Source organism: Panicum hallii, chromosome 9 (assembly GCF_002211085.1).
Source record: "Panicum hallii strain FIL2 chromosome 9, PHallii_v3.1, whole genome shotgun sequence".
Taxonomy (NCBI): Eukaryota; Viridiplantae; Streptophyta; class Magnoliopsida; order Poales; family Poaceae; genus Panicum; species Panicum hallii.
This window is the reverse complement of record NC_038050.1, coordinates 31,538,405-31,550,437: the sequence shown is the minus strand read 5'-3', so window position 1 is coordinate 31,550,437 and position 12,033 is coordinate 31,538,405.

The window sequence follows — 12,033 nt, the reverse complement described above, 5'->3', positions numbered from 1 at the left end:
AGAACTGGCGTATGACTGTTTCATTCCAATTACATCTATGTTGCAGAAAATTTGCTAACCCCATTTCCTCAAATCTGTCTACTAGATCAGTCATGACAGGATGTGATCTCATATACCCCAGGTCAATGGTTTGATGTTTGAACACAGTCTTTTTAACCAAATGACCGAAGTAAGCATCTTGTTGTACCTTGGTTCTGAAAAAGAGAATGTTGGTGTCACAAGGCATTTCGAACTGATTCACTGCTCTAGCATTAGCATAGCTCTCAGCAGTCCACTGTCGGCTAGGAAGATCTAGCCCCATCAAGACAGTAACATCATCTTCAAAATCCTCAAGATCCTCCTCTGAAGAATCATCACCAACACCACCCACGGAGGATGCAGCAGCCATGTCACTAGGGTTAGGAGCATAGTCCGAATCATCGGAATTATCACCATCCCTTTGCCTCTTTGATGTTCCAACCTTCTTGATTTTTGAAGCGAAAGCTTTGAAGATTTTCCGAGGTGGCCTGAGATTAAGAATTGACCATTAGAACAATAAGATATCCAATCCATAAGCATACAAGTCAGTTCTGATTCTTGCTGAAAAAATTTGCCACCGGCGGACCGTCCGCGTGACACCAGCGGACCGTCCGCCTACTGACAGCGGACCGTCCGCATACTGACAGCGGACCGTCCGCGACGCATGTGTTCAGCGCATGAACACAGCAGTCGCCCCAACCTTTGATCCATCCATAATTTGAGTTTAGATTCAAATCCACCAACCAAATTAATACTACACCATCTCCTCATCACTAGAAACAAAATGCCCCAACTATTTGCAAGAATCCATGGCCCAAAAATAGATCGGAGCCACTAACCCTAACTCTTTCCAATGAGTAAATCCAAGAACAAGAGTTAGGGATTCATTTAAATACCGAGAGGACATGATGAAGAATGTTGATAAGAGTCCGGGGATGTGCTCGGACTGTCCGCGAATCACGCCAAAAATCCTTGACCTTGAAGTCTTCCCCACGTGCTTGAGAGAGAAAGAAAGAGGGCTTTTGGAGAGTATGTCTCGGGTTGGTGAGAGGAGAGAAAAAGACAGCCCAATATAAGGCAACCCTGGTCGGCCCCATCTTTCTGTCCGTCCGCGGTTTCCAGGCGAACCGTCCGCTTCCAAATTTGCTGCTGTCATCAGTTCTGCAGAGCGTCTGGTGACCAATCCAGATGGCTCGCGGACCGTCCGCATATTACACGCGGACCGTCCGCTTAGTAACACTGCGCCCCAAAATTAACACTGCAGTCCCTCTGGTGATCAGTTCACATGACCGGCGGACCGTCCGCATCTGACAAGCGGACCGTCCGCTTCATAACTTCTGCGGCCCAAAACAAGTTGCAGTGTCTCTGTTGAACAAACCTCATACACGGCGGACCGTCCGCCTCTTACCCGCGGACCGTCCGCTGAACCAAATTTCAATCTGTTCAGAATACAGCCAATTTTCACAATTCCAACTTCAATATGGGATCATTGCTCATATAAAAATCAAAAAATCTCAAATTTTGCATGAAAACCTTCCAAACTCTCATATGAGCAAGTTATAACAAGAATTCAAAAATAAATCGAGTAAAATCATGAAAAGTCATAAACGGCTCAAAAAATCCCTCAAAAATTCAGAAAATTGAAACAAGGAAAACATGGAAGAACCATATGTCACATGTGCTAGCTTTCAAGCCACATTTGAGAAGTCAATGATGTTTAACTCATTTCTTAACTTGCAAAACCGAGATTCATCCAAGGGCTTAGTAAATATATCGGCTAATTGATCATCCGTGCCAATACCATCAATCTTGATATCACCCTTGTTTACATGATCTCTAAGGAAATGATGACGGATATCAATATGCTTGGTTCTTGAATGTTGAACCGGGTTAGTAGCAATCTTCACGGCACTTTCGTTATCACACAACAAGAGAATTTCATCAAAATTCACACCATAGTCAAGAAGAGTTTGCTTCATCCATAACAATTGTGCACAACAACTTCCGGCGAAATATATTCCGCTTCCGAAGTTGAAAGAGCCACGGAATTTTGTTTCTTTGAAGACCAAGAGACAAGAGACCTTCCAAGAAATTGACAACCACCGGAAGTGCTCTTCCTATCAACCTTGCACCCCGCATAGTCCGAATCCGAGAATCCAACCAAATCAAAGTGAGCACCCTTGGGATACCATAAACCAATATTAGGAGTATATTTCAAGTATCTCAAAATCCTTTTGACGGCGGTCAAATGACATTCTCTAGGTGCGGCTTGAAATCGTGCACACATGCAAACACTAAACATGATGTCGGGCCTAGATGCGGTCAAATAAAGTAAACTACCAATCATAGAACGGTAAAGCTTTTGATCAACCGGATTACCTCCCTCATCTAGGTCGAGATGCCCATTTGTGGCCATAGGGGTCTTGATTGGTTTTGCATCTTCCATACCAAATTTCTTCAAGATATCTTTCACATATTTTGATTGACACACAAAGGTGCCTTCCTTGAGTTGCTTGATTTGAAGTCCAAGAAAGAAACTCAATTCACCGATCATGGACATCTCAAATTCCCTAGACATCATTTCACCAAATTCTTCACAAAAACTTAGGTTAGTTGAACCAAAGATAATGTCATCAACATAAATTTGACAAACAAACAAATCCTTACTGGTTTTAGTGAACAAGGTAGTGTCAACCTTACCAATTTTGAATCCCTTGGAAATAAGAAAGTCTCTCAATCTTTCATACCAAGCTCGTGGAGCTTGCTTCAAACCATAAAGAGCTTTAGAGAGCTTATATACATGATTTGGCTTCTTGGGATCTTCAAAACTGGGAGGTTGCTCAACAAAAACAAGTTCACTAATTTTGCCATTTAAGAAAGCACTTTTCACATCCATTTGAAAAAGTTTTATGTTGTGAGAGCAAGCATAAGCTAAAAGATTCTAATAGCTTCTAGTCTACAACGGGGCAAAAGTTTCACCAAAATCCAAACCTTCGACTTGAGTGAAGCCTTGAGCCACCAATCTTGCTTTGTTTCCACAACCATCCATCTTCATTTTGCTTGTTTCTAAAAACCCATTTAGTGCCAATGACATTATAATTTCTAGGCCTCTCAACTAGGCCCAAACTTGATTCCGGGTGAATTATTCAATTCTTCATGCATAACATTCACCCAATCCGGATCTCTCAATGCATCATCTACACGGTTAGGTTCAAGAAAAGATACAAAAGAATAATGTTCACAAAATGAAGCAATGCGAGATCGAGTTTGGACACCCTTACTAATATCACCCATAATTTGATCCAGGGGTGATCCTTTGCAAGAATATGATGAGTTCTTTGAAGAGCGATGGGTTCTTGAGTTGATGAAGAAGGTACACTTGATGAACCAACTTGATCTTGTACTTGAGAATCATTGTTACTAGAATCTGTACTATTTGTTGTGCTTGATCATTTGAGATAGACGTTGAAGGATTAACTCTAATAGAGATAGAATGACCATCATCACTTTCATCTTCTTCTCTTGGTCTAACGTCACCAATTGACATATTTTTCATTGCATTTCTTAAACCATCACTTCTCACATCATCAAGATTTTCTTGTTCATTATGAGACCCATTTGTTTCATCAAATTCAATATCATATGCTTCTTCAACAATGCCATGTGTTTTGTTGTAAACCCGATAAGCCTTGCTACAAGATGAATACCCGAGAAGAAAACCCTCATCACATTTGCTTTGGAACTTTGATAACCGAGTTCCCTTCTTGAGAATATAGCATTTGCAACCAAATACTCTAAAATATGATATATTTGGTTTCCTTCCAATGAGCAACTCATATGGGGTCTTGTTATGGAATCTATGGCAATACAATCTATTAGACGCATGACAAGCCGTGTTGATTGCTTCGGCCCAAAAACTATCGGAAACATTGTACTCGGAAAGCATTGATCTTGCCATGTCAATCAAGGTTCTATTTTTCCGCTCAACAAGACCATTTTGTTCCGGAGTGTACTTGGTAGAAAATTCATGCTTGATTCCTTTCTCATCACACCATTCTTCAACTCTTGTGTTTTTAAATTCACTTCCGTTGTCACTCCTCACTCTCTTCACCTTGAGTTCAAATTCATTTTCGGCCCTTGTCAAGAATTTTTTGAATATGTCATAAGTATCGGCTTTGTCATGAAGAAAGAAAACCCAAGTATACCTTGAGTAATCATCCACTACCACAAGACAATAGCAATTTCCACCAATACTTCTATAAGTAGTAGGACCAAATAAATCAATATGCAATAATTCCAATGGTCTCTCGGTTGACATGACACTCTTAGTTGGATGACCATTTGCAACTTGCTTCCCGGCTTGACATGCACTACATAACTTATCTTTCTCAAACTTCACATTCTTCAAGCCAACTACTAAATCATGCTTTATGAGACGGTTGAGTTGTTTCATGCCAACATGACCAAGTCTTCTATGCCATAACCAACCCAAAGATGATTGAGTGAACAAACATGTAGACAAGTTGGCCTCTTTAGTAGCAAAATCCACAAGATATACATCCACATATCTAAATCCCGTAAAGATGTGATTTTTTCCATCCAAGCTAGTCACTACTACATCATCTTTAGTGAAACTACATTTATATCCAAAATCACAAAGTTGAGTGACCGCTAAGAGATTGAACTTGAGAGAATCAACCAACAATACTTTTGAAAGAGAATGATCACTTGAGATTGAAATTGTACCAACTCCTTTGACTTTGCCTCGGCTATTGTCACCAAAGACAATATCACTATAGCCATCCACATTCTCATCTAGAGAGAAAAACATCATCGGATCTCCGGTCATGTGCTGAGTGCATCCACTGTCAAGTACCCAATGTCTTCCTCCGGACTTGTAGTTTACCTACAATAAAGAAATAACTCTTTTAGGTACCCAAACTTTCTTGGGTCCTTCAACGTTAGCAACCAAGACTTTTGGTACCCAAATGGCATTCTTTTTAGCACCATCTATAGGTATTCCAACAAATTTTGCAATAACATTGCCATTTGAATTTCTCATAAGAATGTAACTTGAATCAAATGATATGACTTTCATGTTGGTGCAATTCTTCTCAACATGACCAACCTTCTTGCATTTTTCACAATATGACTTACCACTACTCTTCACAAAGGTAGTTTTGGTTTGCACAAAAGCCTTCTTCCCTTTCTTAGGAATATATCCAAACCCTTGCTTGTTCAAGGTGAACTTTTGACTTGCCCAACAATGATTAAACATGGCTCTACTATCATAGCACTTTCTCAAATCATTAGTCAAGCAAGTAACCTCTTTCTTTAACAAATCATTTTCTATAATGAGAGATTCATTGCAAGATGAGTCATCAATTTTGGTGCAAAAAGAGCTAGTAGGACTAGAACCACAAGGTTTATCATCAATTAAGTCACAACTCACACCAATGCTCAATGTTGCTTTTCTTTCATGATTAAGTAGGGCATTGTGAGCTTCCTCAAGCTTCTCATGAGTTTCTTTGAGATTCTCATGTGAAGTCTTTAGCTCCTCATAGGAATCTTGAAGAGAATAAAACTTCAACCTCAATTCCTTTAACTTGGCCTTTTCTTTAGTCATGAATTCATCGGCATCATTGAGCATTTCAACAAGATCATCATATGAAAGTTCATCAAGTTCATCATTTTGTTGTACCTTTGCACCACCCTTTGCCATAAGACAATGTGGTGTGGAGAAGAGAGATGGAGCCTCCTTGATGGCGATCCCGGCAACTCCCTTGGATGGCTTGTCATCATCATCATCATCATCATCGGAGCTTGCATCGGAATCCCACTCAACAAAATAAGCTTGACCATTCTTCTTCTTCTTGATGAACTTCTTCTTCTTCTTTTCATCATTTTTCTTGTCTTTCTTGTTCTTGTCATCTTTCTTGTTTGGACAATTGACACTAATATGACCCATTTCACCGCATTGGAAACAAGTCTTGTCCATAAAAGGATTTTTCTTGATGATTGACCTTTCTTGCCAAAGTTCTTCTTGCTCATCATTCTATTGAATCTCTTGACAAAGAGAGCCATCTCTTCATCCGATTCTTCTTCTTGGCACTCACTTTCTTCTTCCTTTTTGTTATCTTGAGCTTTGAATGCCACACTTTTCTTTTTCATATCAATTTCTCCCCCATGAGCTTCATCTTGAGATTTCTTGAACATGTCATGAGTGAGAACTTCTCCCAATATTTGTGTGGGAGTTGCGGTCTTCACATTTGACCTTACAAGCAAGGTCACAATTGTATCATATCTTTCTGGAAGGCATCTAAGAAAATTTATGGTTGAAATCCGCATCCGGTACCTCAAATCCAAGTCCCTTGAGGTCATTCATAATGTCATTTAGCCGGTTGAACATCTCGGCTATACTCTCATCCTTCTTCATGGTAAATTCACTAAAATTTCCCTTAAGCAAATATAACTTGGCCTCTTTCACACTTGATGTGCCCTCATGAATTTCCATGAGCTTTTCCCATATGTCATGTGCATTTGTGAGACTCTTGACTCTATTAAATTCGGTCACACCAAGGGCACTAAAGAGCACATTGACCCCTTGATCATTTAGTATCTCATTTTCCTCTTCTAGGGGTGTCAAATTTTTTGAGTCCAAAATGATATATCCATCATTTACCACTCTCCATAGCTTTCTACTCATGGCTTTGATATGAGCCGACATCCTAGTCTTCCAATAATCATAATTGTTCCCATCAAAGAACGGTGGCTTCCCAACATAAATTCCATTATCACTAGTCATTGTTCTACTCCAAGATGGTTAAATCCGCAATTAATGGAGTACTTAGCTCTGGTACCACTTGTAGGATCAAGAACACCGACTAGAGGGGGGGTGAATAGGCGGTTTAAAACTAAAATCAACAACACTAGAGAAATTTAATTAGTAACAAAAGAAAGCCCTATGTCATGCTACTACTATATCTAGAAAGGTTTGCAACCTAGGGTGACAAAATACAATTCAAGCTCTAGTAAAGTAAATTTCTCAAAATAACAACAATTAAAGAGAGCTAGAGAGATAACCAAGCTTGACACACAAATTTATCCCGTGGTGTCGATGACTTGCCGGTCACCCCTAATCCACGTTGAGGTGGATTCCAAGAATCAACCGCTCCTCTATCAAGAACCTCTTGATCTTGAGCCGGCTAGAAACAAGGAACCACTCCACACCTCGATTTCACTAGAGTTGCTCTTCACCACTCCGGTGAGGTGAGCACAAAACCTCTCACAACCGAAATCGGGGCTTCTCAACAATCTCCTTCAAGAAGCTCCACGAAATCACCTTCCCCAAGCCGTCTAGGGAGCGGCAACTCCCAAGAGTAACAAGCCAATAATCCTTGGTTGAAGATTCCCTAGTGCCACAAAGCTCGAACACTTGATGCAATGCACTAGGAAGCACTCTCCCTCTCAAAAATGCAAATCCTTAGCAAGTGTGTGAGAGAGAGGGATGTCTTAGCTCTAGAGGGTCAAGAATGCAGTCCAAATGGCCAAGAGAGCGACCCAAAGGCCGGGCATTGGGTATATATAGACATCCCATCAAAAACTAGCCGTTACAGTCTTTTCTGCGAGATCGCGGACCGTCCGGTTTCAAAAACCGGACCGTTCGCCGTTATAAACCAGAGAGTCAGAGAGCATTTAATGCGTGTCAGAACTAGCCGTTACAGCCCTGGCGGACCGTCCGCTCCCAACCAGCGGACCGTCCGCAGTTAAGAGTTCCACAACTCCAGAGACATGAGAGTCTCTGGAACAAACCTGAAATTAGCCAGCGGACCGTCCGCCACCAAAGGGCGGACCGTCCGCCGTTCATCCTAGAAGAACAAGCAGAGACAACAATGTTTCTGGATCAAGTTATCAGAGAGCCTGCGGACCGTCCGCGCCACAGCCGCGGACCGTCCGCGGGCCACACAGTTCAGACAGACCAGAGAACATCCTTTCTGGAATGAAAAAGAGTTAGAGTGGCGGACCGTCCGCCCAGGAGAGCCGGACCGTCCGCCAGCCACAAGATATTTCCACTAAGCCTTCTGAAACGGTAGCGGACCCTCCGCACCCAAGGGGCGGACCGTCCGCGCTTGAGCAGTCAGCACTCAAACATGTTCTTTTTCAAAACCCGGCAAAGCGTAGTTAGCCCTCATGCATGCACTTAGATATTTTGAGCAAAATGGCACTAGAGACCTGTCAAGCACGAGTACATGACCCCTCTTGATAGTACGGCTATCTATCCAACAAATCCGGTCACTTATCATCCACTAAACACCTTGTGACCGGTAAAATTCAAAAGACCCTATTTTATACCTTTGCCTTGAGCCCAAACTTTTCTCATTGTCTCCAAAAATCCACACGTTCGCAAATAACTCTCATTCATCCGTGGATCAACCTATACTCATTTTCTCAAAAAGAATTGTTAATCCACAAACCGTTATCATTAATTACCAAAACACGAATTAGAGGCCTAGATGCTTTCACTCGCCCGCGCCTTTGTCATTTCGGAGCGCTGCCGCCACCGCCGTCGATCTTCTTCACCGCCGCTCTTCCTCAACGACAAGCCGCCGCCGGAGCTTTTCGTGGTGGTGGGCGCCGTCGCCAACCCTTCCTCCCTCTCTCTCGCGCCGTCCTGCCGCCATGATTGCTTGCTGGAGCAACCGAGCCACGCGCCGCCATGGTGCGCACCTCTCCGGCCACCACACCGCCGTCCCGAGCCCTCCATCAAGTTCGCCGTCATCTCCTCTCGCTTCCAAGCCAAACCCTGTGAAAAACCAAGGCCCGGAGCACCGGATTCGGTGAACTCCAGCAACTCCGCCGCCGCCCACCGCCGTAGCCTCGCCGTCGGCGCCCCACCCAACCCTCTGCCACCGTCGGATCAGGATCCAATGGTCCAGATCCAGTCCAACTTGAGTCAACCGAGTCAATACCAGTCAGCTCTGGTGTGTTTTCAAAAGAAGCCCTGCAGTTTTTGAAAATCAAGTCGCGGTCCACCCTAGTTCAAAAGTATTTACAAAATGGTCCTTTCTTTTCTGTTTTAGCCCCTATATTTTCTAGTTTTTGTACCCGCTGTCCTAACCTCTCTGTTTTCTAGTCTAGCCCCTGTGTTTTAAGTTTAATTAGGTTTTATCCCCTAGTTTCTTCAGACCTATCCCCTGGAAGTTCAAATCTCTCACAAATAAGTCCCTGGAACCTTGTTCTAGCCGTATCTTCTTCGTTTCAACTCCAATTTCAGTAATTATTGCACTCACACGATCCTTGCAGCACGCTCTACATCTTTATTACCTTATCTTTCCATGTTTGTATTGTTTGTTGTTCTGTCTTTTATTTTATGTATGTTTTTGCTTGTGTGATCGTGTAGACGACGTGACATTCGAGGAAGGTCAAGAGCAGCAGTACAAGGAAGAAAACCAGCAGTTTGACGAGGAAGGCAAGTGTATTCCCCCTACATCTTCTGTTTTTGTCCCGATAATATCATGATAATACACTTTGCTTTATTTGTCGAATTGCATTAACTTGACGGGTTACCTATTAAGGATTGACCTAGTCTTTTCACCAAGCCTTGAAACATGGTTTTAGTTTTCTTTTTTGGTAGAAACGCTTAGTTGCTTAACTTTGGGTAATGGTGCTATCACAAACTTTTGAGAATGTTAATCATGACTGTATACTGTTGTTATATCTGGATAATTGTAAGATCACTTTGTTTAGTTGGAATATGGAGAACCACCTAAGAAAACCGTACAACCACAATGTCACAGGGCTCTGATCTTAGCTGATTAATTAGGTGCGTAGTTAACTGGTAGTCTTACCGAAAGGGTAAGGAGGGGGCCGGTGATTGGGGTATAGTCCGGTCCTCTTATGTTAGCAGCCTTTGCTAAGATGCTGCCCATTAGGGAGGGTTATGGTTCACACCGCTACTGAAACTCTAGCGGGCTATCTAGTTTTCTATATGTCTTTGTAAAGGCTTCATAGTGAATCCCTCATCACTCATGTCGGAAGTGTTTAAGGGCTTTGCAAACTCGGAAGACTCGAGGGAACACGATGTGTGGTGAAAGTGTACAACCTCTGCAGAGTGAAAACTGATATATCAGCCGTGCTCACGGTTACGAGCGGTTTGGACCCTTCATTGAACTTAAAAACTAATTAATTTGTAGTTCCTTGGTTTTGTTATGATGCTGTTTCTGTTATGCTTAAGTGGGTTGGTATAAACTTACATCTAGGTGCTTGCTAATAAAATTTGACCAACTAAAAAAATGCTAACTGTTATAAGCCTTTAGCCATTCCTTGATAGCCTTGCATTCTTCCCCCACTTGTTGAGTACCAATCATAAGAGTACTCACCCTTGCCTAACTGCTGTTCAGAAGAAAACGTGGAAGTGGAACACTACAGCAATTTCGAGGAGTTCTAGGTGTGCGTTCACTGGTCAATCGCCTGTGGAACAAGCTTTGTTGTAGATCTCGTTTAGGATTTCGGTGAAATGCTTAAGACCTTCATGTTTATTGTATTCGAAGTGTAATAATGTTATTCACTCTCTTGCTTACATTTCAAACATTGCCTTTTGATATATTAACTTATGACGTCTATCATATGTATGCAACTTGATCCTGTCGCACATATGAGATGTATCGGTTTTGCTTCTAAAATCAGGTGTGACAGAAGTTGATGTAACATCCAGCCCATGGGCCAGTTGACTCACAATTGGAGTAACATGCATGAAGCATGGTAGCTCAAGAATAATCCCAAATGAAAAGTTGAGAGTGGGATGAGCTAACTTAAATAGCCAACTCTAGAAAGTATTGCAACCTTGGGTTAACCCATTTACGCGAAGCGAGGACAAAAGCGTAAGCAGGCTGTAGTGTAGGTGTAGTGCACTCAACGTGCAGAGTGGCATGAGCCGTTTTCCTGGGTTAGGTCGTTACATTTGGTAATCAGAGCCAACTTTCCCTGTGTCACGGGCGCGTACAAGCGCAGATGCGCGGGCATGGTGCGCATGACGCGTGGGCCTAGTGTGGACACGGTATGGTATATGCGCTGGCACTGGACGTATGAACATGGCCACGAAAGTTAATCCTGAACCTGTGTTCCGTACGGTTGAGTTAGCTCAACTCTCAACGAGGATGTCGAGTCCTTAAGGGTGGGTGGATGTAACATCCTACTAGTTGGGTCACAATTGGAGTACCATACATGAGGTATGGTAGCTCAAGAATAGTTCTAAATGGAAAGTTGAGAGTGGAAGAATAGTTCTAAATGGAAAGTTGAGAGTGGAATGAGCTAGCTTAAATAGCCAACTCTAGGAAGCATTGCAATATTGAGTTAACCCTTTTACGCTCGCAGGTTGCAGTGTAGATGTAGTCCACTCAGCGCGCAGAGTGAGCATGAGCCGTTTTTCTAGGTTGGGTCGTTAAAAAAAAGCTATAAAATTGACAAATGAATACGTACTTAGCATCATTAAGACACTATTTTGACCATGCATTGATAGTATTAAACACGTACAAAATGTAGCCCATGCTACTGAAGGCTAGCATAGCCATACCATTTAAAAAAGTTAAACTTAAAATATCAAAGAGATATATTGATGGTTAAAACAAAATGTGTTTTTTCAGAAAAACTAAAATGTGAATTACTGTCTGAAACTTTTTATCGATCAAAATTGCTTATATAAAACACTAGACCAGGGCATATGCTTCAGTTTATGCTGGATTCCTATAGAAAATGACAGGTGGGTCCCATCTGTTGGCCCACTTTGGTAGCCACCAACCTAACGTTAACGGTGCGAAGTCAAACTTGGATCATAGCTGACCGTGGTCGTAGGCAACCGCCACCGGAGGCACATGCTGGATGACAGGTGGGGCCTCCAAGGTACAGAATTACGCAAACATACTGCATGTAGCACACCCCCGCGAGAGACATAGTGGGCCCACCCTGTCCCTTCCCTGTCTCGTGGGCAGATTCGCAGTCAAAGCCCACGTCACTCAG